This window comes from Gavialis gangeticus, unplaced genomic scaffold, assembly GCF_001723915.1.
Source record: "Gavialis gangeticus isolate Ggan-Ray unplaced genomic scaffold, GavGan_comp1, whole genome shotgun sequence".
NCBI classification, from domain to species: domain Eukaryota; kingdom Metazoa; phylum Chordata; order Crocodylia; family Gavialidae; genus Gavialis; species Gavialis gangeticus.
In genome coordinates, this window is record NW_017729032.1 from 63,087,882 (window position 1) to 63,106,620 (window position 18,739).

The following is an 18,739-nucleotide window of genomic DNA, read 5'->3' on the forward strand; positions in this document are numbered from 1 at the left end:
GGGGGGATGAGCAACCCAAAGGAGGGTACTTTGTGCCTGAAAGCTTGTCTAACATCTCTCCCAACTGTACAGTTGGTCACCAAAAAATCCTTGCATCTCACTTGTATAAAAGAGGTTGCTCTTGAGTATGAAGATGGCCCTTGTCATCTTCTAAAACATGTGTTATGTGTAAATGTTAACCTAAAGTTTGAAAATAGTGTACATGAATTCTTAGGTCATATTCAAACTGGCCATTGGCATTAAATGGTGGGTTATCTAACTCACGTATTGATACTGTTTTCAAATAGGAGAGCAAATATTTTAAAAGAGGAAAACAATAAATGGCAAATCATTATCCTTGATATGAATTTGTGGACAAATTGTTCATGTCAGAATGCTGGAAAACCTTTGTGAAAAAAGGAAATACTGAACGATTTGTGAATTGTCTTGTGAATACCTGGCAATTGTGTAGCTTTTTGTAACAGGGCTCCTGGTACCTTGAGAGAGGGACACGGGACACAACTGCATAGAGAGCCTCAGATGGGGAAGGCTGCTTGCTAGGTGCTCTAAACAGCAGGTTCCCAGGAGTTTGTAAGCTGTAAGTGTTAATTGCTAAGCTAATATATTGGCCATAATACAAGTAGGTACAGTCCTACAGGGGAAGCAAGGCATCATGGATGCAGCAGCTAGGCAACAGCAGTAAGCTGCCATGGAGTTAAGGCAGCAAACCCAACTAAAGAACACCTGTGGCCAGCCCAGGGAGAGGCATAGACATAGAGGCTGGGAAAGGCATGATACTAGAGTAGGACTAAGTGCCTATTGATGAATAGTTAGTAACACTGTTGGCACAGTACAGGATAGGGCCACAGGCCCTAGTGACCCTGTGCCCAACCAGACTGGGCCATGGGGATGCGGGCTCACCTGATCCAGATACCCAGTGGAGGTCACCCGATTCTCACCTGCCATATCTTGCTCTTGAAGGAAACTTTATCGGGAGGTGGTCGTCTCTGCTGTGACTTGACTCAGATGCACTAGGCCTGATTCTTCTTTTGGGGCTCCTACCTTCCCAACACCTCATCCATCCACCACCCAGATGTTAAAGCATCAGTCTTGCTCTAGGAACTCAATGGGTGCCATCTCTCTTTTCTTTGACCCTGTAGGCTTGTGGCTGTCTTGAGCCTGTGCCCCTGCTATGATGGCCACTTTGGCCCTGTTGAGGTGTCACAAATGTAAGGAGAAATAAAGAAGAACAAAAAAAAGGAAACGTGAAACTCAGGTAAGTCTCTCAGTTTGTTTAGCCTTTATGTTCACTGCCGGAGACCTCCCACTGCAGCACACTTTGTTTCTGAGGATGGTGGGATATCTCCCTCTTTCACAGGGCCCATCCACCCCAGTAAAAAATAAAATAAACTACAAGGACCCTATAAGAAAACCTGGTGGGGTTCACCTCTTAGCTGAGTAATTCCCTTAGCCTAGGATTCTTCAGCATCTATTCCAGCATCCCTCAGCAGGGTTCATTCACACAGGGATGCGGGCTTCTTCCCAGCCCTGATAAACTATGGGGGCCCTGGGTACTGGAGCTCAGCTTTGGTCCTGCATCTCTCTCTGGCCCAGCCAGTTGCTGGTTCCTCCCTCTTTCAGTCCTGGTATTGGGGTTCAGCCTAACTGGCTCCCCTCTGGTAAAACTGAAAGTAACTGAAAAAAGAGAAACTAAGATAGAACCTTAATTAGAGTGTGGCTGGTTCTCTCATGGCTGGCTTGTCATCTGGCGCAGCTCCCAGCTGGCTCTCCTGCTTCATCACCATTGCAGGCTTGGTGCCAGTGTCCCCTGGCTTATCAGAGCTCCTCTGGGCTCCCACACTGGAAGGCAGCCTGCTCTCCAAGTCTCTCTTCCAGCCTCCTAGCATTCCCACATTGCTGCTGCCTTCTGGATCCCATCCCACCTGCCTTCCAGTCTTGGCAGGCCAGAAATATCGGTGCAGCTGTGGGGCAGACTGAACAGCTGCTAATAAAATGAGGCTTCTAGGCCATCCTCCAGTCTCTTGACATTTCCAGGTCTAGTAAAGCAGGTGAGTCATTACCTTAAGCTGCTATGGGTTTAAACATGGCTTTTCTCTTGTCTTCTCAAACACCTGCAAGGCATGGGCACAGCTGTAGGGGAGGTCAGAAGTGGTGAATAGCCATTAAGGCAATCAGAGTGCTGGAAGGTAGGACTGGGCCAGGAGGGCCAGAACTAGCACCTGAAGGTGGAACAGGGACAAGTGGGGTTTGCCAGGAACCAATAGACTTGAAGAGGATGGGGGCTCACTCTGGGTCCCTGGGGCAAACTTCCTTTTTCCTAAATAAAATATTAACAGCAAGGCATGGCAGGAAAGACCAAAGAGAGAGGGTACCTGAAGAGCCAGAGCCAGGCAGGATTTATGAGGCCACCAGGTAGCATCACAGCCACCCCTGGGACTCAGTCCTGCTATACTGTTCATGAGCAAGAACGAATGACCCCACAATTGATTGTTTTTATTGAAAAAAGTATTACGGAATAAGATTGCTGGGGATGTGTTTTGGGATTATGGAGTTCTTTTGGGGTAGTGAGAGAAGGAGATGCATTTTTTATGAAGTCTGTTCAGCTCTAATGCAGACACCGAATTCTTGCTTTCTCTGTAGTACTAGAATCCCAACAAGCAACTTTTAAACAATAATCATTTGTATGTCTCTTATGAGCACATTTTACTAGACAGTTCACCACCCCATTGTAATAATATGCTATTATCTCAGAGTTAATATTAGTAGAACAGTTGGAATTACTTTAAGTACAAAATTTGTACCTTTGGGATAACAATTGATACAGAAACTATGCTCTTGTTTTGGCAATATACTTGCCAAAAACTGGAAAGATGGAGGAGATTAGCTTGCTTTAGTGAAAGGCTGTAACCCTTGCATGCATGAAATATTCCATGTTTTTAGGTCATGACTTGAACCTCTGCACACTGAGCCCTGATGTACACATTACCATTTCTATTTTCTGCACAGCTGAAAGGGAACAATGTCTTTCATAAGTCAGTGGCATTTTTAGCCAGCATAACCTTAAGTCTACTCACTTGTGTACATGCACTACAGCTCAAAATAACTATATGATCATGGACTATTCTCTACTAAGCTCCTGCCTATTTCATTGAACAGGTTGGACAGAGTGAGGCAAGGGGGCTTAGTAATTGGTCTGACTTCACAAGTGCCATTTCCCTTACTAATAATTAGATTTTATACATGGCAAACTTATAAACTTGTTATAAGTTTCTGTGTATAGAATCTAATTATTGAAGATCATCTTTCATTTACCCACACTCCCCACCCCCACCCCCAATCGTTGCACAGGGGCAGGTGGTGTGGGGAGTCAAATAGCTAGCCTCATGCTTGTGTCTGCTTCCTGCAGTCTTGGGGCCCCCCCTTATCCCTCTACTGCCCTCCCCCATGCTCTGCACTGGTAGGCTCCATCCCCCTTCTAGCCTGTGGCATAGAGCAGGATCTCAGCCCAGACCCTGTGGCAGCTATGTGGGCTGCACACCACTGCTATGGGGCAGACTGTGTGCACCTCTACAAGCCACTCTTCCCTCTCCCCCAGCCTCTGCTCCCCTCTCCCCATTGCTGACACATAGGAGATGCACATAGGTGCATGTGCACCCCCTGCGATTGGCTGCTGCTGCTGCTGCCAGTGGTGCCTGCAGGCAGTTGCTGCTCGCCACCCCCTACCCCCAGTGTCAGTGGCATCTGCAGGTGGTCACTGACTGCTGCTGGCTGCCACCACTGCTGGCAGCGTCTGCAGGTGGTCACCAACTTCTGGTTGGCACTCACCACCACCACCACCCCCGCCACTGACACCACTGCAGCTGCCTGCAGGAGCTCCCCACTTGCCACCACCATGCCCCTGCCACCACCACCAATACCATCTGTGGGTGGTCACAGTGCCCCCCCCCGGCCTCCACGGGCATGCATAATTCATGCTTCTCCCCATCCCTACCCTTGCTCTGCCCCAGCATGCTCCATCCCAATTCTAGGCTGGAGTGTGGCCCTAGTCCAGACCCTGTAGCACTGTGTGTCACTACTACCGGTTGGGCTGGAGCTATGCTCAATACCCCCTGTTTCAGTATGGATAGAGTCTGCTGGCCTGGAGCAAAGGTAAGGGGTCAGGAGAAGGGCAGGTAGATGCTAGAATGCAAACAGATAAACATTGATGCCAGAATGCAAACATCATAAAATGGTCATCATGGTATTGGGCTGTAAACATCACAACATCAACCAAGGTCCCTAATAGGCTTAATTCATCCCTTTAGGCAGCCCTCCAAGAAAAGTAATGGAAAAATGGCATGGTGGATGGTGCATGTAGGAGCACTTTGCAAGTTCCCAAACAGCCATATTACCCTTGGGTCCCTGTGAGGTATCTTCACTTTACTAAATCTGTTGTGCTCATCATAGATACATACACCTCCAATCAGGATAAACTTCTGCAACTACATTTGTCAATCCAGACAGATTAATCCATTATTTAATGCATTACTCAGATTTCATAACAGGAGGTATGTGATCTGAAGTCAAGTTCTGTTATGCTTGGATGAAAATAACAACACTTAAAAAAAAAAAAAAAAGCACTTGGTAACTGCACCTGCAAGATGAAATTCACTGGCTTTGAAAATGATGAATGTCTAAATATTTTCTAGCAAGTAATTAAAAGTATATGTTGCTCAATTTGGTTAACATCTCTGTATTGGCAATAGCTTTCTGTTAGTTCATTCCTATTCCAATGTTATCCCAGGCAAGAGAGCAGCTCAGGCCCCCTTCTCACTACTAATTTAAATGGGGGACATTAAATAATCATAAGAGTATTATAAAAGCATAAAGAACCCATGGCAGCTCATTACAAAACTGACACAGTCACAAAACAAGATGATGAATTCTGAAGTCAATGCAAAGAAAATCTTTCCTAATGTGTCACAGTCAGGATTGCCATTACAGAAACAAACAAAAAAATAACAGTAAAAGCATATTTGGATATTTTGTGTTAATCCTAAGATTATTTCTAAGAAATTGTTTTCTTGGTGAATAACAAATAAAAGTTGTCCAGCATTGGAAATGGCTTGGACATAAAGAAAACTCATTTTTTAAATAATAAATTACTTGTCTGATGTTGCAAGCAGTAGCAAGTGCCACTCCCCTCCCTCATAAATCAGTGTTCTTGTGGACAGGGATCTTGGTGGTTTTTTGAGACTCGTGTTAATGTTTCTCAGTGATGTTCAGCAACTTGTTCCCTTCAGCCTACTGAAGGTCATCTACAGTAGAACACTGAAACCTATGTTGTTTCAGTACAACAGCCAAGAAGGTTCTTATGGTCTCTAACACTGCCTCAGTATAGGGTAGGATTTCTTTTTCTGGTGATGTTGTTTCATAGGTCTGTATGATCTTTTGCTCTCGCTCATGTGAGCAAGTGAAGAGGCCTTTTACATCAGAGCATCGATAGTTGAGGCTCATGTATTCACTAGTGTGTCTAATGGCTCACCAGATCCTTCACACTTGTGCTCCTGTCCCTTAGCAGGCAAAAGGGTTTGATAGAGTCCATGATCTTCATGGTCAAATCAATCATGGATTTTTCTTCTTAGGTAAGAGATATCAGACCTCTGCTTAAATGAAAGAATCTCTTCAATGTAATGACTGGGTAGTGATGCCCTCCCATTATCAACATCTAAACTGACTCTATTCAAAAGCTGTATGAGTTGGATCAGAGATGACACACAATCCTAAGTAAGAAAATCAAAGATGAGTTTTGAGACTTTTGTGTTTGCAGCCTTGTTGATGTGTGTTGAAACCTCCCAGGGTGACAAGTCTATGGTATTTCATCACTGTTGTCAACAAGATGTCAGTGAACTCTTTTATGAACACTTTTGCCTGTGAAGGTCTGTAAATGAACATAAAATCTGTGTGACAGGCTAGCTAGCGGTGACCTAGCCCAGGGGTTTTGAAAGGGCAAAAGATGATTGGAGGACTTGGGATTCCCTTTCCACACCAATCAGGCCCTAGAGACTCACCCCTCCACCCCCGTGTCTCGATTGGCCTCTTGGGTCACCTGGAGGGGGATAAAAGGGGCAGCGTGGGCTGACTCAGGGGAGGAACCAGCGCGGAACAACAAGGAAGAAGCTTCACAGCTGGCAAGAGCTGAGCGAGCGGGGCAGGAGCAGTGCCCTGGAAAAGCCTGAAAGAGCAGGACCTGCAGGCAGCAGTGAGACCCTCAGCAGTGTGGCATGTGGCCAGCAGAAGAGGTGCCCCACTGGGCTCCAGGATCCCCTATGAGAGGCTGCAGCCAACAGGAGAGGCTCCCCCCGTTCTAGGAAGGATCTGAGCAACAACCTGAGAGGTTCCCAGCTCTGCTCCCAGCTCCTCCAATCAGAGGCTAGGCAGCTTGACATGAGGCAGGGGCTCTGGGAAGGTCAAGACCCCTAGCAGGCTGAAGTAGTACTACCAGTGGTGGCTGTGTGGCAGTGTTCCTATCTCCCACATGGGAGATCTGGGTTCAAGCCTCAGTTGAAGTGACTTGGGGTGAGTGAGCTAGGAAGAAGAAAATCTTGTACTGGAAAGGGGCCATTGTGTTTTCTCCCCCTCCAGGTACCAAGGCCCTATATTTCCTTGTCATTTTGCATTTTGTGCCTTTTTATATTTCACCAACTCATATTGTTTGTTCTGCTGTTTGTGTTTTATATTTTGTTAACCCTGTTTTGTTTTTTTTGTCAATGATTGTAAGTGTCTAACCTCTGTTGAATCCTGCCCCCTTGGGGCATTGTAGTGTCCACTATACTCTCTGATTTATGCCTGTTATGTTCCCAGTATTAAAAGGTATATGGTTAAGTCCCCATTGGTGGTCTGACTCTGCTCTATAGGGGGAGAAGAGTCCCTACACCTCCCACAGTGCTTGTGCACCTGCTTTAATCCCTTCAATTGGGGAGGGGGTACCTCTTGGAGTACCGCCCAGGTTACATATGTTATCTTTGGCTTAGGTTACTATTGTCAGACAAATGAATTCAAGCCTTCCTCTCAGCCTCCATGAAAGCTGCCAAATCCCACCCCAAGGAACTATCTGGAGCAGCTAACTGCTTCATCAATGGACACCTAAGTGATCACAATCTAATGTCATGCTTTCAGGCTTCATCAGCTCACCTACAGGTATCACAAAATATTTTTCCCTTACTTACAATTGGCCAGGTTTATTACATTTCACATTCCCCCCCCCAACCCCCTCCAGCCAGAGCTGTGACAATGACATTGAATGTGATAGACTGTTGCTCTCAAGTGGTATAGGCAGTTCTTTTTCTTAAGTATCTAGCTCAGGGGTGGGCAATTATTTCAGCTGGAGGGCTGCTTAATGAGTTTTGGTGAGCTGTTGAAGGCCACATGGGTAGCCCCACCCCTTGACTGTTGCCCTTCCCCCTGGTTGCCATATTGGGACTGGAAGTCCCACCCCCTGACCTTTTCCAATGGAAACCCCTCCCCTTGCCCCTCAGAAATACTCCTTTTGGGAGGGGGTTTCCATTTTAGAACCAGAAAAAAAAATCATACACTGGAAGTCAAACACCTACTAAAACATAATTTAATTTTATTACAAAAAATATTTGTCATGATTTGTGTTTGTGTACTGTACATAGAAGGAATTGCTCAAAAATAAAGTCTCACTCTTTTATATTGTGTGGGGGGATGAGGGGGTGGCTGTGGGGGGGGCATAGTGTATGCTGGGGTGTATGCATATGTTGGTGGAGGTTGTGGGGGTGAGGTGTGGGGGTGTGAGGTTTGCCGGATATGAGGGAGGGTGAGGGGACCCCACACACACTCCCCCACATGGCGTGCAGCCCCTGCTGCCAGCAACAGCAGCAGGCAGAGGGCTCAGGGCACTCATGCCTGGCAAAGATGTAGCTTTGGCCAACACAGGCTGCCCAGTCATCTCTATCACTGGGGCTCTGTGTCACGTACCTGCAGGTCCCACACTTGTACCAGGAGAAGCCCCATGCTGGATTCCACAGGGAAGCAGGGAGCAGAGCTCCCTCCACTCCCAGCAGAGTCCAGGGAAAGCAGCTGGCTCCAGCACGGGATCTGCAGGTGCACAGCCCCTTACTATAGAGGCAGCAGCAAAAGCCAGCCAGAAACCACAGGCACCGGGCTGGTTCCTGCTGTGTTCTGTGGCTCAGCACAGAGCCAGCAGCATGCAGTTCCCAGCTGCAACACCAAGACTGCAGAATGCAGCAGGGGCCAGCCTAGCCTCTGTGGTTCCCAGCTGGCCCCTGCTGCCATTGGCCCTGATCCCTGGGGCCCCATGCTCCCACCCAATGCCACTCCCCCCACTGCATCTTCCACCTTTCCCCTGCCACTTCCCTTCCTTTCCCACCTGCTTATCACTCCCCTACCCACCCACTGCTCTGGCAGCACACAGTTCCCAGCTGCAAGGTCAGGACCACATGGTACAGTGGGAGCCAGTTCGGAACCATATGCTGCCAGCTGGGTTGGGCTGGGCTGGCTCTTGCAGCACTGGAGTAGCACTGCCTCTGGGTCCTGCTGCTTCTGGTGCCTTGTCATCTTTGACCAGCAGCCAGGGGCAGATAAATATTAATTTTCTAATTTTTTCAGGGGTCCCTTTGGGCCAAATAGAATGGCCTGGTAGGTCAGATCTGGCCCACAAGCCATATTTTGCCCTCCCCTGATCCAACTGGTACCTCATGCACATGTTCAGAGCCAAATTGGTTGCCAGATTTGGAATCTTGAAGGTATTTTCCTCCAAGTAAGATTGGCTGGGATTAGGGAGCGTTTCATAGGAATGCAAGACATGATTAGAAGGGATTTTCAGAGTCCCAAAGTTCAGTTCCCTGCTCTCCCCAGTAAACATCCGTCTCTGAGCTATCTGGCAGGAGACACTTGCTGGATGATCTGATCACCTCTCCTAATCAATGCCTGGCCATTACACTAGCATCAGGTTTTGATGGCCTGTTATCCTGTCCTCTCTGTGGCAGACAAGAATTTGAAAATCTCTTCATCTAATAAATGTCACTGGATCAGTTGAGTGGTCTCTGACGTATAGAAAGTCATAATAGATAATGTCATGGTCCATTCTGGACCTAAAACTCCATGAAACAAGAAAGTCTTGATCCAAGATTTTCGATCCAACCTATGCCCTTCCTGGTTTGTGACAGGATCATAAATAGTTGATGCTATTCAGGAGCAAAAGAGCCAAAATGTCTTTCTGGGAAGGAACCTTCCTAACTCCTTGAAAGACACACTAATCTGGGGAACACTGAAGAAACCTACCTTAAATGCACTGCTTTTAGCCAATAACTGCCCAGACCTACCTATAATGGGTTCAGAAATTTGCTTGCTCAAATACACACAGCCTTTCAGGTTCATTTACCATCTTTCACCATGTCTATTCCCCCAGAGCAAACTTGCTCCTGGCAGGAGTCAACATAAACAACTCAGTCCATAATCCAAACACTTATACCACATGAGGTCTTCTCTGAGCCCCAAAGAGAGTCCACAGGTTTGGTTCTGCTCCCATTTGCCTGCTCTCTCTCTTCAGCCACAGAAAGGGCTCAAGGGCTGCGTTTGTGGCCCTCTGGGAGAGAGGCACTCCTGGTGTGATCCCTGGGCTCCTCCATGAGCTGACCCACCAGCTTTCTCCATCTCAACACTCTGCTCTTGCTTCCAGCCCACAGCTCTGTCTCTCTCTTGTCCTTGCAGAATTCTGACTATGTCTCCTTCAACTCTCCACAAGGGCCCTGGGAACAGAGCTGTTCCCAAGTGCAGGGAGCAGCATTCAGAGCAGCACGGCCCTGGGCATGCACAAGGTGGCCCAGGCCTGCAACTCCCCCTGAGAAGGATTGAGCCACTGGGAGCTTATGAACACTGCCCCACCCAGCTCTTTGGGACACTTGAGTCAGTGGGGCAATGGGTCTCCCACCAGGGAATGACACTTGGGGAAAGAGGAAGGAGGAAGAGACCCCCTAGAGGAGAGGAACCACTAGAGAACTCTTGCATCTCATATTTTGGAGTGTTTATTGATCATTTGATACCCACTGTGCATTGTTGGAGTGTTTATTAACTGTTAACTGTACGCCTTGAATTTTAGAGTGTCATTTATTGTTGAACTTACCTGTTTATACTGTTTAGAACCATTATGCTTACTTGTTTGCATTTAGATGTGTATATTTATATGTATGTGTAACCTGTAAATACTCACTTTAGTTCACTACCTTCCTATATACATATACCATATACCTGTTAAGACATCACTTTCTATTCCTCCTCTATTGGCTTGACAGTCACCTTGCTGGGGTCGTTTGACCCCAATACTCTTTCCTGCCATGGCAGGGGGTCAGACTTGATGATCTGCTCAGGTCTCTTTTGACCCTACTAACTATGAAACTATGAGACATGATAGGTGGGAGGGAACTGTGAGTAGACTGCTGTTTACACCCCAGCACATATGCCCTGCTAGCTTTCCTCTTCTATTGGTGAAGGGGGACACTCACTTTGAGGACACCCAGGTTACAATTATAATTTTAAAAGATCCCCAGAGGTGCTTGTGCTTTGGCTAAACTGAGACTCAGCAAATAACTGACCTCTGGTTCAGCAGCCAAACCCCCAAAATTAAGGAAATCCAGACTGGATCAACCTGAAAAAAAATTGTGGGATATTTTGTCCCTAGCTGTGATAGAAGATTTAACACACCTCTAAGATACTGGAGACCCCAAGCTGACATGCCTCTCTGCCTCCTTGGAGTTTTGTATTCCCCTCTTCCACTTGCCAGGAGAAGGTCGTAGGCACCAGGCTACAAGCTATCCAAAGATAACTGATGTTTCTGCTTGTTCCCACATTCTGCTGTTCTACCTGGCATAAAAAAAAAACTTCACTGGCCAAAACATGGCATAATCAACAGGGAATCTGGGCCTTTAGTGAAGTTCAATCTGGTCCACTGTTCACACTAGGCCCTAGGGCAGGGGTGGGCAAAATACAGCCCGTGGGCCAGATGCAGCCCACCAGGCCATTCCATCCAGCCCACGGAGCCCCTAAAAAATTTAGAAAATTAATATGTATCTGCCCCTGGCTGCCTGTCATGCAGCCCTCGATGGCTTACCAAAACTCAGTAAGTGGCCCTTTGCCTGAAATAATTGCCCACCCCTGCCCTAGGGCATATTTTACACTGTGTTAAACAGCTAGCCTACAGTGGCAACCATGAGACAGGAATTGTATTCTTAGCCCTCAGTGCTACAGAATAGAAGAGGGGCAGGCTACTTGTAGCTCTTTCTAAAGGATGAACTTTTCTATCTCCTTTAAGACAGAGATTGATGGAGCTAGGAGAAGTTCAGTATAGAATTCCAGCACCTTCCTACTGGAAGTACTTTACCTTTATCCTTGCAAAAGGTCACGTTTCAAAAATGAACTAAGCTTACAGAAATTTCCTATTTTACCTATGAGAGCATGGGGGGTGGGGGTTGGTGATTTCATTTATTGGATCAGCTATATAGCTGGAAACAATGTTAGATTAGCTTTTGGGCACAAAGGGTGTGTCCTCACAAGTGGAAAATAGCAGTGGCTATTTGTCCCTTGGTATGCCCTATAAGCATGCTCTGGCACATAGCATGTTGTCCCAGGCAGGGTAGGGGAGGCTGAGGCCAGCACCTGGGGTGGCCCCAACTGCCTTATCTGGGGTTCTGGGAGTGTCCTGGGGTGGTGGCAATCTGGGTACACAGAGCCTGGCCAGCAGCCAGAGCACGTGCGCGGCCCCACTTTTCATAGATTCCATAGATTTCATAAACATTAGGGCTGGAAAGGACCTTGTAAAATCATCAGGTCCAGCCCCCTACCCAAGGGGCAGGAAGTCAGCTAGGGTCAAAGGATCACAGTAAGATAAACTTCCAAATGTTTCTTGAAAATGTACGGAGTAGGAGCTTGCACCACGTCTGGGGGCAGTCTGCTCCAGGCCTTGGGGGCTTGGACAGTAAAGAAGTTTTTCCTTATGTCCAGCCTAAAACCGTCTTGCAGCAGTTTGTGACCATTGGACCTTGTCATCCCCTGGAGTGCTCTGGTGAACAGGTATTTTCCCAGATCCTGATGTTCATCCCTTATGTACTTATAGGCTGCCACCATGTAACTCCTGAGCCTGCGCTTCTCCAGGCTAAAGAGTCCCATAGCTCGGAGCCTCTCTTCAAAAGGCCTGTTCTCTTGTCCTCTGATTATGTGCATGGCTCTCCTCTAGACTCTTTCAAGCTTCTCCACGTACTTCCTAAATTGTGGAGCCCTGAATTGGATGCACTACTTGAGCTGTGGCCTCACCAAGGCCAAGTACAGTGGGTGGATGACATCCTGGGTGTTCCTCGAGCTGCAACAGTAGCTGCAAGCCAGAGTTTTGTTCACTTTGACAGCTGTGATATTGCACTGGTTGCTCATATTCATCTTGTGGTCAGTCATGACCCCCAAGTCTCTTTCAGTCATGGTGCTAGCAAGTGTAGCATTGCTGAGCCTGTAAGTGTGATGCATGTTTTTATTCCAGAGGTGGAGCACCTTGAATTTCTCTGTATTGAATGCCATCAGGTTTTCATCCGCCCACCTTACAAGCCTATTGAGGTCAGCCTCAATCACCAGCCTATCCTCAAGTGTGGACACTCTTCCCCAAACTTTGGTGTCATCAGCGAACTTGGCCAGTCTGCTTTTGACAGCAGTGTCCAGATCATTTATGAAGACGTTAAAGAGTACAGGTCCAAGAACAGAGCCTTGGTGGATGCCACTAGTCACCGAGTGCCATATTGATTCGGTTCCATCAGCTGCCACTCTCTGGGTCCAATCTCGGAGCCAGTTCCCCAGCCATCAGACTGTGGAGTAGTCGAGGCTGCAGTTGCCCAATTTTTCCATGAGGACATCATGGGACACCAGGTCAAAGGCTTTTTTAAAGTCCAAATATATGACATCAACCTCTTCCCTTTTGCCCATGTAATACATCACCTGATCATAGAAGGAAATGAGATTGGTCAAGCAAGACCTACCCGCAACAAAACGATGCTAGGTATCCCTCAGAATTTTGCCTTCTGTTGGTCTATCAAGAATGGTTTCTTTGATAATTTTTTCCAAAATATTCCCAGGGATTGAAGTCAAACTGATTGGCCTATAGTTTCCTAGTCTTCTTTCCTCCTTTTCTTGAAGATGGTCACCACATTGGCCCTCTTCCAATCTCAGGTACTTCACCTGAGCACCACGAGTTCTCAAATATCCTCATCAGTGGCTGTGCTATGATGTCTGCCAGTTCCTTTAGCACTCTTGGGTGCAACCTATCCAGACCAGCCTCTCAAGATGCTCCCTCATGAGATCCACGCCAATGGTGATCATATATTCATCTTCACCCTGGTCACTGGCACAGTGTAGGGTGTGCTGTGAGACTGGCTATGCACCCCCTGGAAGCGCCAGCCATGAAACAAGAAATGCCAGCAGAAGTGCACTTCTGGTTTCGCCACTGGTGGTTCCAGGCTCGGCAACCGGCTGCTGGGGGACCTCCCTCCCCTCCAGATGGCTATTGGCCACTGGGGGACCCCCCCAGACTCAGGACGCACCAGTTGCCCATGACCCTAGTCATCCCATATCATGTTAGGCAGGGTGCTCCCTTTGATCTGCTGGAAAACTGATGCAAAATAATCATTAAGCAGATTGGCTTTTTCCTGGGTGTTCGTAGTCAACTGCATCAGCTGGTTTAGCAGGGGTCCAATGTTGCCCTTGTTTTTCTTATGACTCCCCACATATCTGAAGAACGATTTTTGTTGTCCTTGATTCGTGTAGCCAGATGAAGTTCAGTTGCAGCCTTGGCTTTTCTAGTTCACTCCCTGCAGGTGTGGACCAGTGCAGTATACTCCTCCTTAGTGCTGTTTCCTGTCTTCCATCTTTTATATGCTTCTCTTTTTTAGGGCTGTGCAAAGCTTCAGGTGGTGATTCAATTCAAAGGAGATTTGGCCCAATTCAGTGGCCAAATCTGTGAATCCAAATCAAATCAGGGGACCAGTTAAAAGGCGTGAATAAATTCAAAGCTCTCCAAATCGTCAGAAAAGATTCAGAGAGCTTTGATGATTTGAACAGTCCCTGGTGGCTGCAGCACAGAGCTGCATCCAGACTCCAAGCTGGTAAGTAGGGGCAGTGGAGTGGGGGCTAGGTAAGGGGGAAGGGGACCATAGCAGGACCCCTGCCAGCCCCCAGCCCCTGCCTGCTCCCCCAGCCCCCTGACCCTCAACCGCTCCCTCATGGCTACCCCACCTGCCCCATCTTCAGCGTTTTAAAAAAAGTCCTGGTGTTCACCAGGTGCTGCCAGAAGTGGGGGGTGATCCCTGATGCCCCCCACTGGCATGCTGCATGGGGAGCTCTGCCACCAGTCCCCCAGCTGCCTCTTGCTCCCCCAGCCCCCTGACCCTCAACCGCTCCCTCATGGCTGCCCCGCCCGGGCCAACTCTGGCCCTTTAAAAAAAAAAAAAAAAAAAAAAAAAAAAAAAAAAAATGAGAAAAGCCCTGGGACTCACCACTCCTGCAGTGGCCTCAGGGGGCTCATGAAGAGCCCCCTTCATGGTGTGGGGCAGTGGGGGGCAGAAGGGATCGCCCCCTGCTGGCAGGAGCAGCGAATCCAGGGGTTTTCTCATTTGTTTTTTTTCTTAAAGGAACCACAGTGGGCAGGGCAGCCATGGGTGGGGAGATGGGGTGGGGGGCTCATGGCAGAGCCCTCCATGTAGCATGGGGCAGTGGGGAGCATCAGGGATCGCCCCCTGCCCAGCAGCACCCGCTGAGTTGGATCTTTTTTTTTTTAACAAGTGCCAGGAGCTGGGCGGGGGGGGCAGCCATTGCCATGCTGAGACAGCAGGCAGGGGGTGGGCCTGACTGATTCAGAGATTTGGCAGCAGCCGAATCTTCGAATCAGATTCAGCTGAATCAGTTCAGGACATTGATTCGAATCACCAAATCAAATCACTCCCCTAAATCGGCCAAATCCGAATCCAAAGCAAATACTAGCAGCTTTGCACAGGCCTACTTTTTTTAACATAGAAAGTCCATGAGTTCCCTGTTGAGCCAAGGGGCTTGTTGAGCTCTTTTACCATCTTTCCCATGGGTTGGGATGGACTCCCCGTGTGGTTCTAGGATCACTTCCTTAAGAAGCAACCACTCATCCTGAACTCCCCTCCCTGTGAAATCATGGCCTCAAGAACAAACCTCTTGAGCTTATGAAAGTCAGCTTTCCTAAAGTCAAGGACTACTGCATTGATGGCTGTCTTGCCAACTTTAAGATTCCTTTTGATTCTTAGGTCGCTGATTAGATCATCCTCTTTGGCCAGTACCAGGTCCAGCAGTGCCTTGCCTCTTGTCAGCCCATAAACTTCTTGGGACAGGTAGAGCTCATCCACGCATGTAAGGAAGCATTGTGACTGATTGGATCTGGTTGAGTGCTCATCCCATGAGATGTCCAGGTAGTTGAAGTTTCCCAAGACAACCATGCAGCCTCGGTCAATTCCCTGGAGAATTCTTGGTCAAGCACTTGTTCCTGGTTTGGAGGTCTGTAGTAGACTCCTACCATTGTATCCCCTTCACTATGTTCCCCTCGTATTCTAACCCAAAGAATCTCCAGTTATCCTCCTTGGGTGCCAATCGCAGCTTGTATGGACATGTAGCTCTCCTTCACATAGAGAGCTACACCCCCACCCCTTTTTTCAGCACAACCTCTCCTGTACAGGGTATATCCATTTATAACGGTAGTCCAGTCATAAAAGGAGTCCCACCAGGTCTCTGTGATCCCTATGAGATGGTAGTCATTTTTGTTTAGCAGAAGGACCAGTTGCTGTTTACTCCCCAAACTCCTAGTATTAGTGTACAGGCAAGTAAGTGTGCCATTAGAGGCCCTAGGCATCCTTGAACTCATGGAGAAGCTCTGTTCCTGGGCTGGGGTAGGAGTGGGTTCCCTTGAGCATCCTAATTTTCTGGTTTTGTGGTTGATGCTTGGTGAGCTTGTTCTGGTGGTTGTCCACCCATGCCCTGAAGAGCTTAGTTTAAGGCCTGGTCAAACAAGTCAGCCATTTGGGCTGAGAAGAGCTTCTTCCCCAGTGGAGTGAGGTGGAAGCTGTCTCTTCCCAACAGAACACTGCCTCTTTCTCTGAAAAGCGGGCTGTGGCCGTAGAAGCTGAAGCCTTCATGGTGGCACCAGCACCACAGTCTTCTGTTTACTGCCTCAATTCATCTCTCCCTCCTCTGCCCATGACCTGTAACCAGAAGGATTGAGGAAAAAAATGACTTGCACCCCAAAGCCCCTGAACCCCACTCCCAGAGCCCTGCAGCCACTCATGACCCAACTGGGATTGCTCTGAGCCATGTCATTTGTGCCCACATGGATAAGGAGCATAGGGTAGTGGTTGGAGGGTCGGATAAGTTTTGGAATCCTCTCAGCCACATCCTGAATATAGGCTCCTGGGAGGCAGCAGACCTCCTGGGCTAAGGGTTGGGGCAACAGATCGCTCCCTCTGTCCCCTTCAGGAAGAAGTCACCCACAATGATCACTCTGCATTTCATCTTAGGGATGATAGCTGGTTGTGTTTCTTCTTCACTTACAGAAGCTGGCAGCACTGCAGGCTCTACTGGTGCTGCAAGAGGTTTGTACCTGTTGCAGAGATCCAGGGGGTGGTGACTCTGGTACAGTGAGACTTGGGGCCAGAGACGACCTTTGTCCAACCTCTGGCTGAACAGTATGGGAGTTCCTCTTGGCCTCCCTGGTCTTCTTTCCTAGAGTGAAGGGCCTGGAAGTAGGAGTCAATATCCTGTTCGCCATCCCTGATGGAGCACAGCCTCTGCACTGTGGTCTGGAGCTCCACTGTCTGGGATTCCAGAGACTCCAATACAGAACAAACCTCACAAGGGGAGGTTGCAATGTTCCTGATCCCATGTGCCTGGAGTCATGCCAGGCAGCTCCCACAGCCAAAAGCCAGGGGCTCCATCTGAATGGAGGCTGGAACCATGGGTTCTGTCTGGGTGGAGTCCTTAAAAGTACCAGAGGGAAAGGATCCAGCCACAAGGGGGAACTTCAGGGTGCAATGCGTCCCACCCACTTCTGCGCTGGTAGCATTTTGGCTACTATTGTGCCATCCACTCCCTTGAGACTTGCTGTCTAGGGCCTTGTGCTCCTCCTGCACGCCTTCCTATGCAAACTCCCACGCTAACGTGCACACCAGGCCTACAAGTGCATTTGTTGGTGCGTTCTGTTCACAAGGCTCCATCACATGGCTCCCTGGGGGGCTGGGCCAAGTAGGAGCCAGAGCAGGGAGGTGACCCTCCTCGGCTCCTCTCAGCTGTCTCCCTGCAACTGGGCTAGGTCCCTCCCACCATGGGCCCCACTTACCTCCAGCTAGGCTGGGGGGTGTCGTAGGTCCTGGTGATCTTGTTGGGAGCCCTGGGGGTCCCAGGGCTCACAGGGGTGCAACGGGCTTCCACCAATAAGTCTTTCTCCGAAGCTGGGGACCAAAGTGCGGCTTCTGCCATTGGCAGGCCCTTTTAAACTCTGCACATGCTCAGTAGGGCCCACTGGCACCACAACACTCTTGGGGGACTGGGGGGTCCCTCCCCCACCAGAGAACAGGACAGATGAGTGCCCCCCCCTTCCCCTGCCTCATGCTCTGGGTGGCACCTGTTGCATGGCTCCCTGGGGGGCTGGGCCACTTGGTAACACTCTGTCCAGGCTAACTTGTTCAGAAAGGTATAAGCTTTCATAAGCTAGAACCAAGGATGGCCTGTCCTATTCTGCAAAACCTACGGCCATAGGGGGCCCCACAACCAAGGGGCCCCCTGCATCCAGCCACTCAACACCTTCCCCCCCAACCACCGACACCACCACTAACGGCTTCATGTCATAGTTTCATAGTTGGTAGGGTTGAAAGAGACCTGAGCAGATCATCAAGACTCACCCCCTGCCATGGGCAGGAAAGAATGCTGGGGTCAAACGACCCTGGGTAGGTGATTATCTAGCCTCCTTTTGAAGACCCCCAGGGTAGGAGCAAGCACCACTTCCCTTGGAAGCTAGTTCCAGATCCTAGCCACCCTGACTGTGAAGTAGTGCCTACTGATATCTAGCCTGAATCTATTCTCAGTCAACTTATGGCCGTTATTTCTCGTTACTCCCAGTAGTGCTCGGGGGAACAGGGACTCCCCCATAGCCTGCTGGTCCCCCTTGGCCAGTTTGTAGACAGCTACCAGGTCCCTTCTCAGCCTTCTCTTGTGGATACTGAACAGGTTCAGGTCCCACAGCCTCCACTCGTAGGGCCTGCCTTGCTGCTGTTGATCATACGAGTGGCCCTCCTCTGGACCCTCTCCATGCTGTCCACATCTGTCCTGAAGCGCAGCTACCAGAACTGGACGCAGTACTCCAACTGTAGCCTGACCAGTGTCGCATAGATGGGGAGGATCACCTCCTTGGACCTGCTTGTGATGCATCTGTGGATGCATGACAGGGTGCAGTTAGCCTTACTGACTGTGTCCTCACATTGGCAGCCCATGTTCATCTTGGAATCAATAGTGACTCCAAGATCCGTTTCTGCCTCTGTGTTGATGAGAAGGGAGTTCCCCAGCCTGTAGGTATGCTGCTGGTTCTTCCTCCCCAGGTGCAATACCTTGCACTTGTCAGTATTGAAACCCATCCTGTTCTCATCCACCCACCCCTGTAACCTGTCTAGATCTAGTTGCA